The sequence below is a fragment of the Mauremys mutica genome, unplaced genomic scaffold (assembly GCF_020497125.1).
Source record: "Mauremys mutica isolate MM-2020 ecotype Southern unplaced genomic scaffold, ASM2049712v1 Super-Scaffold_100210, whole genome shotgun sequence".
Taxonomy (NCBI): domain Eukaryota; kingdom Metazoa; phylum Chordata; order Testudines; family Geoemydidae; genus Mauremys; species Mauremys mutica.
The window spans coordinates 397,057-417,520 of record NW_025423288.1 but is presented as its reverse complement, the minus strand read 5'-3'; the positions used below and the strand labels follow the sequence as shown (position 1 = coordinate 417,520).

General features: G+C 50.8%; 3 non-coding genes and 1 pseudogene across 3 annotated transcripts; all 4 read right to left on the bottom strand.

Moving 5' to 3' along the window:
* Nucleotides 1–20,464, bottom strand: part of LOC123360056 — a 94,838-nt pseudogene that overhangs the window by 23,785 nt on the left and 50,589 nt on the right.
* Nucleotides 3,135–3,216, bottom strand: TRNAS-UGA. Its single transcript has one exon. It is a non-coding gene; the product is annotated as a tRNA-Ser (tRNA).
* On the bottom strand, nucleotides 14,991–15,179 carry LOC123360070. The gene has a single exon (XR_006575962.1). It is a non-coding gene; the product is annotated as a U2 spliceosomal RNA (small nuclear RNA).
* TRNAL-CAA lies at nucleotides 17,656–17,764 on the bottom strand. The gene is made up of 2 exons: nucleotides 17,727–17,764; nucleotides 17,656–17,701 (listed from the first exon to the last, which is right to left on the bottom strand). It is a non-coding gene; the product is annotated as a tRNA-Leu (tRNA).

The following is a 20,464-nucleotide window of genomic DNA, read 5'->3' as shown; positions in this document are numbered from 1 at the left end:
TGTCACTGCAGCTTTTTTAATGAGGCCCAGCAGTCTACGCTTTTCACTTATTTGTTTAGCCGTTTTTGTTTGGATGTGATCCGAGATCAGGATATTTATGTTCCTTTTGCCCCAGAACATGTTATTGAAGGCAGCGAGGAGCTGTTCTTCTTCAACAGTCCAGCAGCTCTTGTGTTTGCCACGTTGGGAGGTTGTTTTGGGCTGACTGGCTTCGATACGTTCTTGATTCCGTATCGCTGGATGGGCTATTCTCTTATGTTGGGAGAGCCCACTTTTGGTGATAAATTGTTTGTTACATGTTCTGCAAGCCCAGTCACCCGATCGTTCTTCATTTATTTTCCCTTTGCATTTTGGAATATGGCACAAGATGCTGTGTGCTTTGGAATCAGTTTTGTTGCACATGGAACATTGAAATTCGACCACTTTTCCACCGTGATTTCGCTTGAGGTGGACACTTAGAGCAATTGGCTTGCCAACGTGATCGCCACAAAAGGGGCACGCTGGGTTGTTATTAGGTAGTTGGATTAGGGTCTTTTCTTGTGTTCCATTTATAATTGTTTCCACTGTCTCCTCAATAGTGGTAATTGTGTGGCTCTCGCTTGTTTCTGTACTTGGTCCTTCAGTGTCCAAATCCTCTTCACCAGATGTGATTAAGGAGAGGTCTGGATTTGGCAGGCAGGTGGGTTTTACAGTCTCTTTAAAAGCACTGCTTATGATTTCTGTTGTGCGGATTGGGCCGATCCACTGCTTCTTTCGAGTGACTGTTAGCCATTTAGTTTGGTTTTGTGAGATACGGGGTTTGGAGTGTACCTCCTTTGTCTCTGGGGCATGCTGGACATTGTCTGCCTCACTTTCAGTGTTCACAGGGCTCTCAGTGTGTGTGGCCACTGTGGAGACATTGGCTCGATATCGGGCCAAGGGCTCATTGGGTCGGAAGATGCACCTGCCCCAAGGTACAGTCTTCTTGCTTCGGTCAGTCGAGTTAGCCCCTCGACTTGGGCTATTTCCGGCACTATCTAGTGCCACCATCATCTTGTGGTTTTCCACCGTTTAATACTATTGCCTGGCCGGTGTACCAGGACAATAGGGTCGGGATATCGATAGCAGCTGAGCTTCAGTTCGTCAACTCATCACCCAATGAGTCGTCCAGCGGGACCCCCGGGGAGGTTGAGGTCTCAGTACTGCTGCCCAGTAACTAGACTCTTGACACAGCCGAAGAGAGTCATAGTTACTCCTGCCGCTTACCCGCGCTTCATTGAATTTCTTCACTTTGACATTCAGAGCACTGGGCAGAAATCACATCACGTCAACACCCACCGCGGGCCTTCGCGATGCTTTGTTTTAATTAAACAGTCGGATTCCCCTGGTCCGCACCAGTTCTAAGTCAGCTGCTAGGCGCCGGCCGAGGCGGAACGCCGGCCCCCCCGTCCCCGCGGATGGGGGAGAGGCGAGCGACGCCCGCCGCAGCTGGGGCGATCCACAGGAAGGGCCTGGCTCGCGTCCAGAGTCGCCGCCGCCCCCCGGGAGAGGGGCGGCGCCTCGCCCAGCCGCGGCTCACGCCCAGCCCCGCTTCGCGCCCCAGCCTGACCGACCCAGCGTGAGGGGCACCGTCAGAGCTGGAGGGAACCCAGGGAGCTGCTGGTCGGGAGTGAGGGGCACCATCAGAGCTGGAGGGAGCACAGGGGGCTGTGGGTCGGGAGTGAGGGGCACTGGTAGAGCTGGGGGAAAGCCAGGGGGCTGCAGGTCGGGAGTGAGGGGTACCATCAGAGCCGTGAGTCTGGAGGTCAGGACTGGGATAGCAGGGGCAGCGGGTCAGGAGTGAGGGGCACCAGCAGCGCAGTGACTGGGAAGTTCAGCAGGGAGCCCAGGGGGCTGCGGGTCGGGAGTGAGGGCGTGATGCAGTAGTATCTGTTTGTGTGGGGGATGGGAGAGCAGGGGGTGACTTTAGGTGATGGTCTGTATCTGAGCCTGTAACCTGAGTCAGGCAGGGGGAGTAAACAGCTCTGCTCGGGAAGCTGCACAAAGTGAAGAGAGCCTGCTGGAGAGGGTTTGGGTCAGTTTCGGTTTTGGGTCTGGGTGGTGGAATTCAGGGAATCCCAAGCTGGGATCTATGCTCCCTGAATCTCCATAAGGACCAGATTGAGGGGTCCTGGCTGTGCCCACAAGCTCTGCTGTAGCCTGTGTTCCTGTTGTCCAATAAACCTTCTGTTTTACTGACTGGCTGAGAGTCACTGTGAGTCCCAGGAAGAGGGGTGCAGGGCCGGACTCCCCCACACTCCGTGACAACTGGTGGCAGCGGTGGGACCTACTGTGCCCCGTGGATGGCACTTCCTGCAGTAAGTGACTGGGGAGCAGTAAAACGAAGGGACGATTGCGGGGGCGATTAACCCCTGGGATGTGTGACCAGTGAGAAGGACTCTGCAGTAACAGGGTCCCCCGGGGGATTGCAGCGAGCAGTCCCAGGGGCGGAGGAGTCTGCGGCTTGACCCTGGCAGAGAGATGGTGACCTCAAGAAGGGCTGGCACACTAGGGGTCTCCCTGGAAACTGTGGGGAGCGGTGAGCACCCAGGCCTGCGAGTGGCCAGCAGGGGATCATCCCGGTGCCATTTCTTCCTGGCCTGCACCTTCCTGCCCCATTCCTCTCCCTCCCCCACCTCTTTCTGTCTCTGCTCCTCCCACTCCCCGCCCAGCGCCTCCTGCACCCCCCTGAACAGCTGATCACTGGCAGGAAGGAGGTGCTGAAGGGGAAGAGGAGGAGCTTGTCGGCAAGGCCTGTAGTGGGCGGGGGGGGGGGGGAGAGCTGGCTGCCAGTGGGCGCTGAGCACCTATTTTTCCTCTGTTGGTTCTGCAGCCCCGTAGCTCCCATGGAGTCGCTGACTCGGCTCCTTTCACACTCTAGAGAGAGGAGCAGAACCAGGTCTATGGCTGATCTATAGGGCACCAGATGAGTGGCAGAGGCTTCAGGTGCTGAGAGTTTGCCTGACCCCTCAGGGACACAGTGTGAGGTCGTGTCCCAGGGATCTCTATGAAAGGAGCAGAACAGGATTTACTTGGGGTGGGGAGAGAATTTAGAGTGTCTCAGGGGGTTGTACAGAGGTATTGCCCGGGTGAGAGACTGGCTAAAACACAGGCCTTGCTGTGAGCAGGATTTGAACCTGCGCAGGAGAACCCTATTGGATTTCAACTCCAACGTTTTAACCACTCGGCCATCACAGCTATGAGCACAAAAGTGCCCCAATGCCAGAGAAACTGGTAAAGAATCCCAGTGCCCAGGCGTGAAGTCATCTGAACTACAGAATTCCCACCGCAAACCTGGCTCCCAAAGCACAGGGGCGCTTGGGGGTTTGTTCTCTTTGCTTAGCCATGTGCAGTCGCACAGAGAGCGCGTTTAAAAGTCTCCCCTCCCACAGAGCGGGAAGGGGAAATGATTCTCAACTTGAAGCCTGATGTAGGGTGACCAGACGTCCCGATTTTATCAGGACTGTCCCAATATTTGCTTGTTTGTCCCACGTCCCGACTGATGTTTGGTCGGGACACTGGACAAACAAACAATTTTGCCCTCTGCTCCGGCACACAGGCACAGCCCGGAGGGACACTCGCCCCCCCCGACTCCGCCCCCTACTTCCCCCATTGGATCCCTCCCCAAATCCCCATCCTGGCCCTGCCCCCAGCCCCACCCCCTCACTGCCCCATTGGATCCCTCCCCAAATCCTCACCCTGGCCCTGCCTCTTCCCCAAGCAGGCGGCATCCTCCTCCCTCCCAGGTTTGCACACGGGCCATGGCCATGGCCGGGAGCGCAGCGCGGAGGCTGCTCCAGCCCCGGAGCCTGCAGGGCAGCGCAGTGGGGCTGGGGGCAGTGCAGAGTGGGCAGGACCCATGTGGGCAGGGGGCGGAGACACACGTGGGGCAGACACGCTCCTGCCGGGAGGGCCCGGGCCCGGCTGCCTGGTTCGCCCCTTACCGAGGAGCTGCAGGAGGGACCTGGGGCGCGGCTCGGCTGCAGAGCTCAGAGCCCAGGCTGGGCCCAGAAGTGAGGGGATGGGGGAGCTGGGGGTGTATCGGGGGTCGGAGCCCAGAGCTGGGTGGAGACGGGGCTGTGCCACTGCCGTCTAGTGGTGGTCGGGGGGGGGGAGCCTCTGGCGCTTTTTTTTTGCTCCGCCCCCTGCGTCCCGATATTTCATCTTTGACATCTGGTCACCCCAGCCTGATGTGAATGAGGATGTCTGGACCAAGGGGCCAGGGACTGGCCTTTGCTAGAGAAACCACTGTCACGTTTGAGCCAATTAGGACAAGTCAGCAAATAAGAACAACCTCAGGTCGCAGTAACTGCTACAGGTAGCAAAGTCCTACAGGGAGCAGTTTCTGGCACTACACCTGCACAGCTCTGCTCCCCGGCTCTTCCCGGGCTCCTGCTCTCTCCTTAGCTCTGGCCCCCTCTGGCCCAGGCAGTTCCAGCTCCCATGGAGGATGGGACCCCCTGGCCTGGTGACTCCCTCATTACACTGCCTGGCCTGTCAGTGCGGCTAACTTGGAGCTTTGGCCTCTCCCCATTGCCACTGGGGACTGTCAGTCTCAGGGGCCTGATTTCCCATTGGCCCTTCCCCCTTCTATTGGTGCTGGGAACTAGCCAACTGTTGTGGAAAAAAAATTGACCACACCTTTGAATTTAGAATCAGGCAGCCTGAGGCACTTTATTGGAGTACAAGCATGCATGCAGGGAGAGAGGTAGCGTATTCCCCTATAAGGGTTAAGCTCCCCTCTGCCTGTTTCAATTCTTATCACGCTTATAAAGGTTAAAACCGCAAATTAGCATTTTCTTAAAATTCCCTTATTTGGGAGTAACACTTATAACATAAGCAAGCTACTGCAATCTTCTTCCATATATGGTTTTTCCTTTCATTGTTTCTGGGCAGTTTTCGTTGGTGGTCTGCCAGTCTTAAGACCCTTACTCTGCGGTTACTTATGCCAGCTAAAATTCATACAGAAAGCAAAAACAAGCTGAATACTCCTATCTTATTTCCTTCTTTCGGTTCCTTATTTTCCCTGAATGCCCTTTATACAGATAAACATATAAGAGCAAAAATGCAAACCTTGGCTTTATATATAACATTTGTCTAGACTATAGGCCTTTGGGCCTAATACAATAAATGCTGCAAGCAAATAATAACCTAGGCTGGACAGGGGGGGCAAATTTTCCCTATCACAACCTACGCCCCCACACACACACACACACTAAGTTTTAGTAAAGGGCCAAGAGCCCCCTTACACAAGCCAGCTCCGTGAGGGTCACCAATGTGCAGAGATGGCAACATGAGCTGGTCCCATGGTGTAACGGGCAGCACTCAGGACTCTGAATCCTGCCATTTGAGTTCAAATCTCAGTGGGACCTTGTGTTGGCTTGTGGTAAAGTCCTGGAGCTCACAGCGCTCAACTTCCCTGTCTCCAGTTGTGCAAGAGCAAATCTTTCCCCTCCTGCTGGGTGACTCACACCTCCTAGAGCCAGGTCTCTGGCTGGGGTGGCCAGAACGGGTTGGGGCTCTAGAACTTGCTACCCTGATGGGTGGGATTCTTGCTGCTTCACCTGGTGCCCACAACTTTGGCCCTTGTGCTTCCTCCCACACTTTTCCTGAGGCCCACACTGCACTTGAAGAAAGGAGGGTCAGGGCTGGGATTGATAGTCAGGGCTGGGCAGGAGGGAGGAAGATTCCCAGGCTGGAGCCCCACACACCTTCCCTCCTCCTCTGGGCACCTAGAGAAGAGGCAGCCCAGCTCTGTCTGCTGGACACCTCGGCAGAGCAGGTGAGTTCATGTAAATACAGTCTGGTCCCAAAGCCTCCCCCAACCCTGGCTCATCACTAGCTGTCAGGGGAGAGTCATTCACACCTTGCTTCCAAATCATCATTTGAAATTCTGAGGTTGGCCAACATTGCGGAAGCCAATGGACCGACATTGTCAGCAAACACAACAGCTGGGTGAGGAACCCGGCGTTGTCCAGACTTTTCAAACCTATTTTACGTTCTCAGGTACAAGTATTTTTCATACGTTGGATCTGCTTTTAAAGTGTGTGTTAACGTTTCAATTTCCATTCAGATTTGCAGCCAGTGACAACATTGGCACTGCTGCATGTAACTACCTGACCACTGCAGGGGGGGGGGTGTTGGGGAAATTCGGGGGAGGGGGTGCACAGCCCCTTGGCTGGGGGGCGTATAGGGAATGCCCAGTTTCACTGAACTGAGTCTCCTACTGCAGCACCTCAGTAGGTCACATCAGAGAGGAGCTGCAGTGTCTAGGCAGTGGGATGCCTGTGCCTTTAAGAGCCCAGCCCTGGGAAGCCCATGCTGAGAGGTGCTGCCTGTGGGAGGGGAAATAGAAAAGCCCCTCTGCTCCCCCCACCCTGTTTTTGCAAACACTGGAGTCTCAGCTCCCCGGGGTAACTGTTACCCCTCTGCCCCTGCCTGTGCCGGGGTTTAACCCTCTAGTAGAGCCTCCTCCTGGGCTAAACTCCAGCTCCTTCCCCCCTCCCTGACTTTGCCCTTCAGCCCCTCTCCTAACGCTGCCTCCAGCTGCTTGACCCCCCAACCAGTCAATTTCCACCCCCTGCTCAGACCCTGGCCACCCCCTCCTCTGATTTGCCCCCCTTTGCCCCTCTTTAATCCCTGTAAAAAGTAGGGGGGGGCTGGGTCCCATTCTCAGGGGGGGGGGAACGGGGTGCCTGGCCCCTGCCTGCCCAATGCTCAAAGCGCCCCCCACGATCTTGCGGATGTTTGCCGAGTGCTGCAGGGTCACCTGCAGGGAGAGAGAGACGCGATTAGGAGGTGATGCAGCCAAGGGTGCCTCACCCAACACTGAGATGCAGCCACCTCTGGGGTGGGCTGCACAAGTCAGCAAATGAATTTGGAACAGGAAATGCACTGAAAGGACTGAGGCAGCTGCAGGAGGTGGAGAAAACCAGAAAAAGCAGGAGCCCTGGATCCAAGACCTGCCCCTCCCTCCCTCACTCTACCCGCTAACCCCCTCCCCTCCCAGAGTTGGGGGGAGAACCCAGGAGTCCTGGTCCCCAGCCTTGCCCACCCCCATATTCCATCCAACAGCTGCCCCCGCCCCCAATTGCAGGGCAGCGCCATGGGGCACACCAGGGCCTGCTTATTTGCACAGGATGGGCAACACCAGTGCCTCGGGGGAGAGACGATGCTAAGGGAGAAGCAGGCAGCAGACACCCCCACGATAGAGAAAGAAGTGCTAGGGGGCGCCGTGCTGCAAGGAGTGAGGGGGGTTGGCAGGGAATGGGAGGATCTCCCCTCACAGCGGGTGCATCTGTCTCCCCCGCAATTCCTCCCCAGCCATACCCCGGCCCAGGCTAATCCTGGCCCAGCTACCAGGGTTAAATTTGGCCTGGATTCCCCAGCTGCTGGGGGAGGGGTGTGGGGCTGGGGAGCATAAGCCTCTACTCCCCCTTCCCCCGACACAGCTGCATGGGAACTGACCAAAGGAGCCTGCAGAACTGCTGCCTAGAGGAAACTGAGGCACCAGCCAGTGACAGACACATCATGGCTCTCCTCATCCTCATCCTCTTTTCCATATACAACCCAGGGTGGGGGGGTAAACTCAGGACAGTTGCATAATCAACCTGTGGAACTCCTTGCCACAGGATGTGGTGAAGGCCAAGACTATAACAGGGTTCAAAAAAAGAACTAGATAAATGAACAGAGGACAGGTCCATCAAGGGCTATTAGCCAGGGTGGGCAGGGATGGTGCCTGTAGCCTCTGTTTGCCAGAAGCAGGGAATGGGCGGCAGGGGATGGATCACTGGATGATTCCCTGCTCTGTTCATTCCCTCTGGGGCACCTGGCACTGGCCGCTGGCAGGAGACAGGAGGATACTGGGCTAGATGGACTTTGCCTCTGAACCAGTCTGGCCGTTCTTATGTTTCCCTTGGCGCAGCAGTGACACCCAGTGGGCAATCAGGGTAACACACAGAGCATGTTTCCCTTGGAGCGGCAGTGACACCTCGTGGTCATTCAGGGTAACACACAGAAGGTGTTTCCCTTGATACAGCAGTGACACCCAGTGGCCAGTCACGGTAATGCACAGAGTGTGTTTCCCACCAAACTGGGTAATGCGCAGAGCATGTTTCCCATGGAGCAGCAGTGACAGCCAGTGACCAGCAGGTGGCATCAGACTCTTCTCGTTTGGTGGGGGACTGAGGTGGACTAGACAAAAAAAATTGGGGGGGGGGCTGTGCCCCCCATCACCTGGTCCCACCCTTCACGGGGGCCATGTCTCCCATGCCTCTGCTCCTTCTCACTTAAAGGCCAGGGGTTAGAGCACTACAACCTTTATTAAAATAAAGTAGTAAACAGGATGTACTTTAAATAATCTAAATCTGTCCAAATTTTAGTATTAAATCCAAAGTTCTTAAAGAGCCCATCAATAACCAAAGCCAAAATAAAAAATTGAAACAAAAAACAATGCTTAATTTAAAACCCAAACACTAAGAAAACCTTTGTTTTTAAAAATAAAAACTAACAAATACCATAAATAAATAATTTCAACATTTTATCAAAAAGGTGTGCTACAGCAGGATGATAAAATAACATAAAATAAGTAAGCCTGACCACTAAAACCTCCTATAAAGGAATCAAATCCTTGAATACTGGCCAAATCTGTATAAAATATGCAGAACTATGTCAAAACTGGTGTTGTAGGTCAGCCATTCAAATCCAGCAAATGTCAATTAAAAGCTCCATTCCAACTTAAAAAAACAAAACAACCCAATAAACCAAAACAGTCACAGCCTGAAACAAACCTACACAGAAGGAAAATTAAACCTGTGCCAACATTGGAACAAACAATGTAAATTTCTAATTCTAACTTCTTGTTTCTCCCAGGAGAAAAGTGTTTTGCACCCCAGTAACCAGGCTGTCACTGCAGCTTTCCTTTCACTAAATAAGATTTTTACCAAATATAAATTGCCCTCAAATTTCTCTAAGAGCAATTGAAATTGTATCTTTGCACTAATAGCCCAAGTGTGCAAGTCCATCCCCTCAGAGCAGCCCCCACCCTGAGCCCAGGGGAGACTCCCAACTGGTTTGTGCATTTGTAACCCTGGGGCCTGAAGCTGATGAGAGAAAGGGAAGTGAGCGATCTTGGAGCTTTCCGATACCCCCTGCGGGGAGCACAGGGAATTGACTGAGCGACGTCCTGGCTAATTTTCAGCTTGTTCTCCGCCAGCAGGCTCTACTGGAGAGCTCGGGAGTGACTTGACCATACCAGCACCCTATTTACATATTAAAAGCCGGCATTTTGGGGCCATTGGGGTGAAATGTGAGTACTTTTGGGGTTGGGACCCACATGAAAAGGGATGTGGACAAACTGGAGAGAGTCCAGCGGTGGGCAATAAAAATGATTAGGGGGCTGGGGCACATGACTTACGAGGACATACAGGCCATATCCTGTATGTTAAACTAAGGCAAAGTGAGCATATCTATAGTGTGACTTTTTACTCAGAAAGGAAACTTGACCTTTATCTTGTTACTTAAATAGAGAAGTACCCACGCCTGTCTAAGGTCTTTACCTAGACTAATCGACAATGGAGAATGGCATAGGAGTTTTTTTCAGTGTTGTACCCCACAGACTTAACAGGTACACCACAAGGGAACGTATGTGCATATGTACATGTCATCAACACACACAAACATACTAGCCTATGAAGTAAGCGTACCCTAGTGTTTTGTGGGTGAAGAATGAATTTCGGGCATAGGAGGAAGGATTTCTGGTGCTTGTGCCCTATAAAAGAGGTAACCCACCTCGGTAGAGCACTTCCCTCTATCATTCTGACTTACTTCCTCCACTCTCTCTCTATCTACTATCAGTAGGCTGTACTTGTTCTTAAACTTTAAGTTTCAAAGGAACTAGGCCAGTGATGAGCTGCCAAAATATTAACAACCGGTTCCCTCCTCCTCACCCCATGAGGGGTCATGCACCAACCCCCCCCGACTCCTGTCCCATCCAACCCCCCCATGTTCCTTGACAGCCCCCCCTGCCCTATCCACCCCCCTTCCCTGTCCCCTGACTGCCCCTTGCCAGCCCATCCAACCCCTTCTCTCATTCCTGATGGCACCCCAGGACCCCTACCCCATCCAACCACCCCTTCTCTCTGTCCCCTGACTGTCTCTGGAATCCTTACCCCTAACTGCCCCCCACTGCCCCATCCAAACCCTGCTCCTTCCTGACTGCCCCCCAACCCTTGCCACCATTCAATCCCCCTGTTCCCTGCCCTCTGACTGCTCCAACATTAATCCACCCCCCCAACTCCCCTGCCCTCTATCCAACATGCCCTCCCTGCTCCCTTACCTTGCTGCCTGGAAATGGGGGCCCAGCTGGGCTGGGGCTGGGACCCTGACACTGGGGCAGGAGCCGAGCCCCGCCGCGCCGCCCGGCCGCACCTCCCCTCCCCCCAGCCCCAGCTTACCTGCGTGCTTGCCTGCCTGTTCAGGCTTCCCGCGAACATCTGATTTGCGGGAAGCAGGGGAGGGGGAGGAGAAAGGGGGCGGAGCAGGAGAGGAGGGGGAAGTGAGCTTGGGCCGGAGCTTTTGTTAAATAAAGCCCTTATAGAACTGGTTGTCCTGGAACAACCGGTTCTAAAAGGGCTGCTAAATTTAACAACCGGCTCGCGCGAACCGGTGCGAACCGGCTCAAGCTCACCACTGAACTAGGCTAAGCTCGGTTTCCCTACGTTTTTATTCTTTGTTTATTAGGTTTTGATTTTAAGTTTAACTTAGTCAAGTAAATCCTAAGTAACATTAGCTTTTTCTAAGCACTGCATCTTTCACTCAAGAATTGAAAACCTGAACTGCAAGGCTGCTCCTGTGTCTCTTACCACCACGTTATCAAGGAAGGGTGAGAGTATATTAACCAAAACTTTGTAGCATATAATGCCATATGTATCTTTTGACTAGCAGTAATGCAACTTTAACTTTATAACTCAATTAAATTAAATAAAATGTAAGCTAATAAATTAAATTTTCATCATATTTTCTAAATTAATATTAGTACACCCTAAATCAGGCTACATGGGAAAAAGAGTTGGAGTGCAGGGGGATGAGGGCACCGGCTCTAAGGATGCAGGCTCTAGGGTGGGGTTAGAATGAGAGGTTCAGGGTGCAGTAGAGAACTCAAAGTTAGGGTAGAGAATTGGGCTGTGAGGGCTCTGAAACAAGGCCAGGAAAAAGAGAGAGAGCAGGTTAAAACAAAAAGTGAGGTGAGAGAGGAACAATTTGAGCTGAAAGGGGGGGAAAAAACTTCCAACTGCCTCTTCTGTACAGAGCATTTAAGAACTAGATGAGAAATATTTCTCTCTCACTGCAACAACAAATCTGGTGGGTCTGGGCTGACGGAAGAACCCCTTCTCCCAGCAGACCTAATCTGGTAGGTCTGCGCTATAGACATCTTACCCTAACACATTTGGTGTGCCTGGCCTGGGACAGGGGAGGGGCTCCTCTCCTCTCCATTGGGGACATGGTGGGATGAGAGATGTGACAGGGCTTTACGGGAAATCATTATTTGCCTGATTCATGTGCCAGTCCTAGTCCTTGCTGACCCAAACAAACCGTTTATCCTGCATGCTGATGCCAGTTTGGAGGGTCTGGGAGCAGTCCCATACCAGGAAGTGGAAGGTAAATGTAAATCTGTGGCCTTTGCCAGCTGAGGACTGTCTGATAGCGAAACTCGCTATCTCATCCACCAGCTGCAGTTCTTGGCCTTGAAATGGGCCATCACTGAGAAATTTTGAGACTACTTGTCTGGTGCTCAGTTTCAGGTATGGACAGAGAACAATCCACTGACTTATGTGTTAACAAGGGCTAAGCTGGATGCTACAGGGCAGAGATGGGTGGCTACTTTTGCTAGCCATAACTTCAGCATTCAATACCAATGAGTTGGTATAACAGGGAGTGTGATTTATCAGGACCACCCATTCTTGGCTGGGGGAGGATGTAAGCAGGATCAGAATGAACTCTACCCTGACATCTGTTGGTGATGTGTTGTAAAGGCCTTTTGTTGCTGATGTGCATGGTTACACCCACCCCGGATCATCAGCCCCAAAAGGCCTTGACAACAGATTACCAACAGATGGCAGGGTAGACTTCATACTGACCCTGCTTCAACTAGATTGTCTTGATCTTACGAACCAAGATACATACAACGTAGGCCGGGTGGGGAGAAGTCTATGTAACTCATGAAGTTGTGGATATACACGTGTTCTCAAATATTACCAACTGCGCCCCCCAAAAAACAAAAAAAAACCCAGGCAATAACAAGGAAATGAAGAGGTTTATCGAATGGGTTCTGTCTGATTTACCGTCTTCCCAGCTACCCATCAAAGTTAAAGACCTAGCCCAGTATCCTGTCTGCTGACAGCGGCCAATGCCAGGTGCCCCAGAGGGAATGAACAGAACAGGGAATCATCAAGTGCTCCATCCCCTGTCGCCCATGCCCAGCTTCTGGCAAACAGGGATACCTAGCTAGGGATACCGCTGGCGAAGCGCCATAGATGGACCTATCCTCCATGAATTTATCTAGTGCTTTTTTGAACCCTGTTACAGTCTTGGCCTTCGCGACATCCTCTGGCAAAGAGTTCCACAGGTTGACTGTGTGGTGCGTGAAGAAAGACTTCCTTTTGTTTGTTTTAAAGCTGCTGCCTATTAATTTGATTTGGTGACCCCTAGTTCATGTGTTATGAGAAGGAGTAAATAACTCTTCCTTATTTACTTGCTCCACGCCGGTCATGGTTTTATAGACCTCCCTCGTATCCCCCTTTAGTCGTTTCTTTTCCAAGATGAAAAGTCCCAATCTTATGATTCTCTTCTTAGACGGAAGCTGGTCCATATCCCCTCATCATCTTTGTTGTCCGTTTCTGACTCTTTCCCATTCCCATATATCTTTTTTGAGGTTGGGGCGACCGCATCAGCACGCAGTATTCAAGATGTGGGCGTACCATGGATTGATATTGAGGCGATATGATAGTTTCTGTCTTATTACCTGTCCCTTTCTTAATGATTCCCAATGCTCCGCTGCACATTGAGTGGATGTTTTCAGAGAACTATCCATAACGACTTCCAAATCTCTTTCTCGAGTGGTAACAGCTAATTTAGACCCCATCGTTTTATAGGGATAGTTGGGATTATGTTTGCCAATGTGCATTACTTTGCACTTATGAGCACCGACGTTCATCTGCCATTCGGTTGTCCCGTCACCCAGTTTTGTGAGATCTCTTTGTGGCTCTTGGCAGTCTGCCTGGGACTTAACTCTCTTGAGCAATTTTGTATCATCTGCAAATTTTGCCACCTCACTGTTTAGCCCTTTCCCCAGATCATTTATGAATAAGTTGAACAGTACTGCTCCCAGTACAGACACCTGGGGATAAGAGATGGCAGATCCTGTTCAGACACTGGCAGACCAGGTGCCAGCTCATGCCAAGGCCCCTAGGCCTTACTGAAAAGTGACAAACGCATGGCTGGAAACTAGTCTTGCTCACCTGTTTGTTAGTGTTGTTAAAACAGGCATTAGCTTTATAAAAACGCGTTTAGAGTTTATGACAAGCTCGTGAGTTGCTGCATGCATTATTCTCACCTATAATAGCCATAGCCCATGTTGTAAGGTGATATATAAGCGTTGGCACTAAAGCTGTAAACCCCCTTGCCGCCGCCATGCCACCAGTCAGGAGAGAAGTATTACCAAGTGTGAAATGGTAGTTTACCAGAAGAGGCATCGTCTCCTTTCCAACAAGAGAAGGCCCTGACTGAGACATCAGAGAAGCCACTGTGGATCATCCGTGGACAAAAGACTTGGTTGATTGCTCCCCCTCACACACCTCCGAGGAGGCAGAGCCCTGCACAAACACTTGCCCCCATCAGCTTGAGCTCTGGGGGAATGGAATAAAAATCCCTGTCAGGAAGAAACTGTTGTTCCCCCCTCCCCACGATGCTGCTTGGACTTCAGGGAGCCGGCACACCTTCTAAGCAGCAGCAAGGGATCCCGGCTGTTTGGCTGGGCTTAGCCCTAAAGGACATACAGAGCTTGCGTGTTACAGCAGCTTCTACTACCCCTGGGTGGCAAGATAGAGTCAGGGTGCCCAAGGGGTCTGTCTGTGACTCCATGTTAAGGCTGTTCTAGTGTCTGAGGAGTTCACACTTGATACTTGGTGGGTGAAATCAAAGTGTGGAACACACAACCGTGAGGAGCCCCGCTGCCTGCCAGCCCCAGGCGCCGGGGGCTCCTGTTCTCTGGGGCTCTGGCCATACTAGAAAGGTAAGTTTCTAGATTGCCTGGTTCAGAAAACCAGAAGGGAAAGAAAGAGAACCCACATTACATTTTTAAAAAAAAGAATCCTCCTGATTTGTAAGCCACTGTCGTGATTTTGGGGATTTTCCAATAGTGAGGGTGGCAACAATGAGAAGCTAAGGGTTATTATTTAGCATTTAGATTACAGTAGGTTTGGGGGGAAAAAATCAGGATTGGGGCCCCTGTGTGCCGGGTGCAACACGACACCTAGTGCCTTGTCTTGATCTTACGAACCAAGATACATAGAACGTAGGCCGGGTGGGGAGAAGTCTATGTAACTCATGCAGTTGTGGTTATACACATGACCTCAAATATTACCAACCGCCCCACCCCAAACCACCCCCCAAAAAACAAACAAAAACAAACCAAAAAACCCCATCTCCCCAACAGACCCAGAATCTGGAAAGCATTTGTCCCTCATACTGTTGAAAAGACTCACAGCAGAAAGAAGGAGTCCAGCTTCTTAAATAATTCTCTAGCAAGACAAAGAAGAACCTCTTACAACTATAGTCTCACAAAACACTTCCAAGAAACTGTAAAGAAAGAAAAACACCCAGATTTTTCTGCTACTTCAAAAAAACATCTGCATTAAAGAAAGTGTCACAGTTCAACTCTTTTCTGCTTTTCTAACCAGAAGGTTCTCCCCTAAAGGAGATACACCGTTCCTGGAAGCACTGCAATACCAGGTCGATGCATGGGGCAGACAAAGCAAGCTTCAGTTCTAACCCCCCCTGCTTCAAAAATTAAGCTAATATACAGCCCTCACATCAAGGACATATCAGAGATTAAACTGATAAGAACAGATTTAAAGTTTATTAGAGAATATTTGAAAATTTATTAGAGGATATTTAAAAATAAACAATACAAAGTGTTTGAAGCGTCAGTTATTGTGTCATTGGGGGTAACATACAGGTTGGAGGGGGATATTAGTGTTTGGGTATTGGACGGCATATACATATACACAGTCTGTCATGTCCCCAATGCGGGCTATACCGTGGGTGAGTTCAAGGTACAGGCAGCAAACAGTGAGGGTACATCATTCATACAAACAGGTTATAGGTAATCGTGGGCACGAATAAATGAGCGGATTGGGTAATGGCAATAAAGTGACCCTCCACTACACTTTGATCTGAGCACCAAGGAGCCAAGAAACAATGCTCACACTCTGCCACGCACGCACACCCCTGCGCCCACCCATTTCGACCTCACGAGGACGAGCTCCCAGACACGAAACAAACACCACAACTCGGGAACTCTACCTGAGAATCACTTCCCCGAAATGACTCCAGTGGAAGACTTCAAAGCAAGAACCCTTAACACACAATTCTGTTCAAAGACAGACAAGTCTTGCAGACACCTTCCTCTCCCTAGTTTCCCCTCTATACTCCTAATTTCCATAAACCCAACCACTGACCTGGACTACCAATCTCTCACTGTTAACTCTTACAGCAAAACAGGGCAAAGAAAGCCTATGCAAGCGCTATTCCGCAGCCCCGAGGCTCTTTTCTGCTCCTTCCCACAGAACTAGCTCAAACGGACAGTCAATTGGATCAAAGCAATTCCTCGCCATTTGGGGCATTGGTGCCCCTTAGTCCCTCTGAGGTGATCGGCTGGTTCCTTCTGGCCTGAAACGCTAGGAATCTGACTCAAAGGGCCACAACCTTCCTCTTCTTCTGCTCCTATGAACTAGCCCTCGTCTGGGCAAAACGTTGACGGTTTCCTAAGTTAAAACACTGGTGTTTTCCCAACAGGAAAGGGATGGACAATTTATCTTCTGTGGGAAGATGAGGGAAACCATGCAATCACCTTCTGGAAGGTATATTAAGGAGGGCGGCGGAAGAACCCTCACGGACTAGACTAAGAAAGCAGCTCTTGAACTGACCTTCCAACAATGACAAACTAAAATCTGCAAGAGCAGCTTTTCAACTCAGGGGCCCAATAAGAAGCCGTTACCAATAACTAACCAAAGAGTTACAAATGACTCCAAACCATACACTCTTAGGACAAACCAAACGTTAACACAAACAACGCATTTCTTTGCTGCTCTTCAACCGTGATACTCTCCTCCACCGTTCCTTCCAAAAACATACAAAACCAAAAAGCCAGCAGAATGCACATCACAAAACAGTCCCCTGCTAGCTAGGAAACCATCTCACTAACATGAGAATCTTAAAGAAAAAAAACCATTTTCAGAGCTCTGAGCTTTTTTCATATACTATAGAAAAGCTTCAGCCAGTGACACCAGTTCAGGTAGCCCCCTTCTGTTTTTCTCCCAGCAGGCAACAGCCTTGCCAAAGCAAAGCCTTAAAAATAGGGTACAAACTCATAAACATTCCTCTCCACGGAAAAATGCAAAGGGAAATAGGCTGGACAGGGGCATGAGGACAATGGCCCAGACAAACGGGGAGGGACTTGGTCCAGGGGTGGAGAAAGACAGAAAAAGGGACAGGCATGGGATTGGCTTCCTCTCTTTTTTCCTTTGCTCAGCATTTTACCTGTGACTGTAATGGGGAGACTTGAGAAATACCTGTGACGCCGGCGAGGTAGGTGGCCGCCCCGAGACCACAGAGCTGAGCATTTTCCAGTGGGTTGCTGCCTACGCCCCCAGCACCTGGCTGTGATTGTATAGTGGTTAGTACTCTGCGCTGTGGCTGCAGCAGCCTCGGTTTGAATCCAGGTCACGGCATTGCTTTTTGGTGGGGAGGGGCTATCCTGCAGCACGCCTCGTGGCTCAGTCTGATGGCGTCCGTTTGCAAAGAGAGCCATCGGCCGGTCCTTAGTTTCTGCTTGGTAAAGGCAAGTCAGTGGGGTCCATCCGTCAGAAAAAGACTACCAGGACTTCTTGCTGGGCGCCAGGGTCCAAAAGCAGCGCATTCCCTCCTGGAAAGGGCTGTGTTTGGAATGTCTGTCCAGTGCGCGTGGAAGGGAAGGATCAGTGTGCCTGGGAAGATGCGTCCCTCCAGAGGCGCTTGAGAAGCAAAAGGGGCCATGGGTGAGTTTGTGATGAGGTGAGTGTAAAGTGTGGAAGGGGGAGGGTGGCAAGAGGAGGTTTTGAGAGGAAAAAAGGTGCTGCTGAGCTGGTAGGTGAGGGCAAGGTCCCAGGCAGGTGTTGTGTGAGGAGCTGTGTAGGCCCGAAAAGGCGTCCTGCTGGGGACGGGCAGGTGAGGAGGGCCAGGGCTTTTCCCAGGGCTGTTGCTGCGATTCCCTCTAACTTCTCTTGCCGCTACTCTAAGAAAGCTCCTAAAAAAGGGCTCTTCCAATGTTACAAGGGCAATTGAAACCAGGCCACCTCTTGAGGTGGAATCAAGAGGTTGTGTCAGGAGTGGGATTTGAACCCACGTCTCCTGCAGGAGACCAGAAGCCCCAGTTGTGGGAAAGACAGAGCCTTGAGTCTGGCACTTTAGACCACTCAGCCATCCTGATGCTGGGACAAAAGCAGCTCTCTCAACCCTCCTTTTCTTCAATATTGTATGAGCCGCTCAAGGAGGCCAAGACAGCATCTCTCGTTCAACACCTACATCACATCTGGTTTTTAGACACCATCACCCTCATCTAAAGTTTCAGGTTTCCTACAACCCTGTGCCTTCTGAGGTGTTCTAATCTCCCCCCTCACTTATTAGATGGACACTAGGACAGAGGCAGAATAGAGACACTTAGCTTAATGAGAACCTCAAACTCCCGCACGGTGGGCCACAGAGTCAAGCAGCCACCACTCACAATCGGTACCGGCCTTGTTTGGGTTTTTTTCCCAAACTAGCTCAGCACTCAGGGTGTTGAGCCCTTCTGGAAATCTTGCAAAAGAGTTTGGAGCCTGAATGGGTGTTGAGTTCTTAAGAAAACCATGTTTTTGTTTTGTTTCCCCAAGAAAATTGGGGAAAAAAGATTAATCTAGGGTGAACCTGGATGTTTATTGCTGTTTTCGTTCAGCTCCCCTAGGCTGTTTCGAAAGCTGGTCCGTTCCCCATTACAGAGGGTCCAAGCAGAGAGAGTGAAGGAACCCCTGTGCTCAGCATCACAACCTGAGCCCGAGGAAAAGCACTGAAACACGCTCAAATGACGCTTTAGGTTCATCCATCAGAATCACAAGAGCAAGACAAAGACATCTCAAGAGGAAGAGTCCTCGGCTTTCATTTACCCCATCGCAACCCTCTTCACTTCTTCTTCTGCCTACCTAGAGGCTCGTCCAGGAAAATCACTCAACTGATTATAATTTGGGCAGAGAAACCCAGGGAGGGTTTGTGCTCCCCCTCCATGTGAGCGGATAGCACTCTGACTTCGTCTACGGGGTCTCTCAGCTTTGGCTTCCCCAGTTTGTCAACTCGGTGCAGGCAGGAAGCAGGCTCTCCTCGGCTTTGGCAAGTCACTTTCTGTCCAAATTGGGAAACCGGTCCAGTCTCCATTCCCCTGTGAGAACAAGAGCAGAGAGTTCACCAGCTGAACCCAATCCGAGGCATTGAGAAAAATGGAATTATGCTTCCCGTTCCTCCGTCAGGATCACCAGGGAAACACACCAAAATCCCAAGAGGAACAACTCGTCTCTGTTTTATTTACCCCCAACACAATCCTCTCCGCTTCTTCTGCCTCCCTCGGGGCTCTTCCAGGGACAAAACTCATTGAGCTGATAGGATTTGGGGGATGGAAACGGAGAGAGGGGGTTTGACACCTCCTGAGAGGATGTGGACGCGATAGAACAGCTCTCTCGGTTTTAGAAGCCTCCTAGCCTGGCTCTTTTGTTGTCAATTCTGTGCCATCAGGAAGCAGCGAAAGCAGGGTAGGTAGGGCACCCGGTGACGTTGCACTCTATACGTTTTATGAAAAGATGCTTATAAGTGTGAGTATGATGTAAGTGGAATATGCTTGATGCAAAAGGTCTCTTGTAAGGTATCATAACAAAGGTTCTAACCTACTGAATATATGCCTCCTATTTGTATGCATGTCTCATTCTTGTCTCTGAAGCTGGAAATATGAAGTCTAACTCTGAAGTCCTATTGTAATTGTGCAAAGCGTGGGCCACTAATGGCGGTTTAAAACCTTGACGGCTCCCATTGACAATTGGTTGTAAATGGTTTATTGACCTGCAAACCTTCCTGTGTGCGTGTGGGCCAACCCAGGAAGAATGGAAACTAGGGGTCTTACAGAGACCACGATAGTGGAATCCATCTTAAATCTGGTATTTTTCCGTTTAGAAGGAAGGGTGAGGACCCGGAGAGACAAAAGATTCCCGCCTTATGCCAAAGCTATAAAAGGGGGTGAAGCAGGACAAAGGGGCTGCCAGTCATGAGAAAACCTAAGATGTCTGCTGGAAGTAACAAAGACCGAAGCAGGGGAAAGGATTGGGCCCAGACTAGGCAGGAGTCTAGTCTGTGAAAGAAGCTGATTGGAACACCTCTGAGGGTGAGCTATTCCCTGGAATCAGTTTCTTAATGTATTAGGCTTAGGCTTGCGTGTTTTGTTTTAGTTTGCTTGGTGACTTCCTTTGTTCTGTCTGTCATTACTTGAAATCACTTAACTCCTACTTTTTAACCTTAATAAAAATGACTTTTGTTTATTAATAAACCCAGAGGAAGTGATTAATCCCTGGGGGAGCAAACAGCTGTGCATCTCTCTCTATCAGTGACCTAGAGGGTGAAGAATTTAGGAAGTTACCCTGTATAAGCTTTATAGAGAGTACAAGGGATTTATTTGGGGTTTTGGATCCCACTGGGAGCTGCGTGCTGGAGACAGGTGCTGAGCTCTTTTGAGTTAAAGTCTGCAGCTTTGGGGGTGTGGCCCAGAGCCTGGGTCTGTGTTGCAGCAGGCTAGGGTGTCTGGCTCAACAAGGCAGGGTTCTGGAGTCCCAAGCTGGCAGGGAAAACGGGCTCGGAAGTAATTTCAGTCCCAAGGGGATCTCTGTGACCGAACCCATCACAGTGGCGTAGTCGAGCAGGATATGTGCACAGCTGATTGCTTTGAGACACTGGTAGTGATTTTTAAGCGTGTTGCCCGGAGGACAGACAAAGTGCTTATTCGGGAAAGGGAAGATGACAACTTTGGTTGCCAAATTGGCTGGGAAAGCTCTGGATATATTCAGTAAGATGCCTATTGCTGATGCTTCAAACTATGGTCTATTTAAGGAATTGGTTT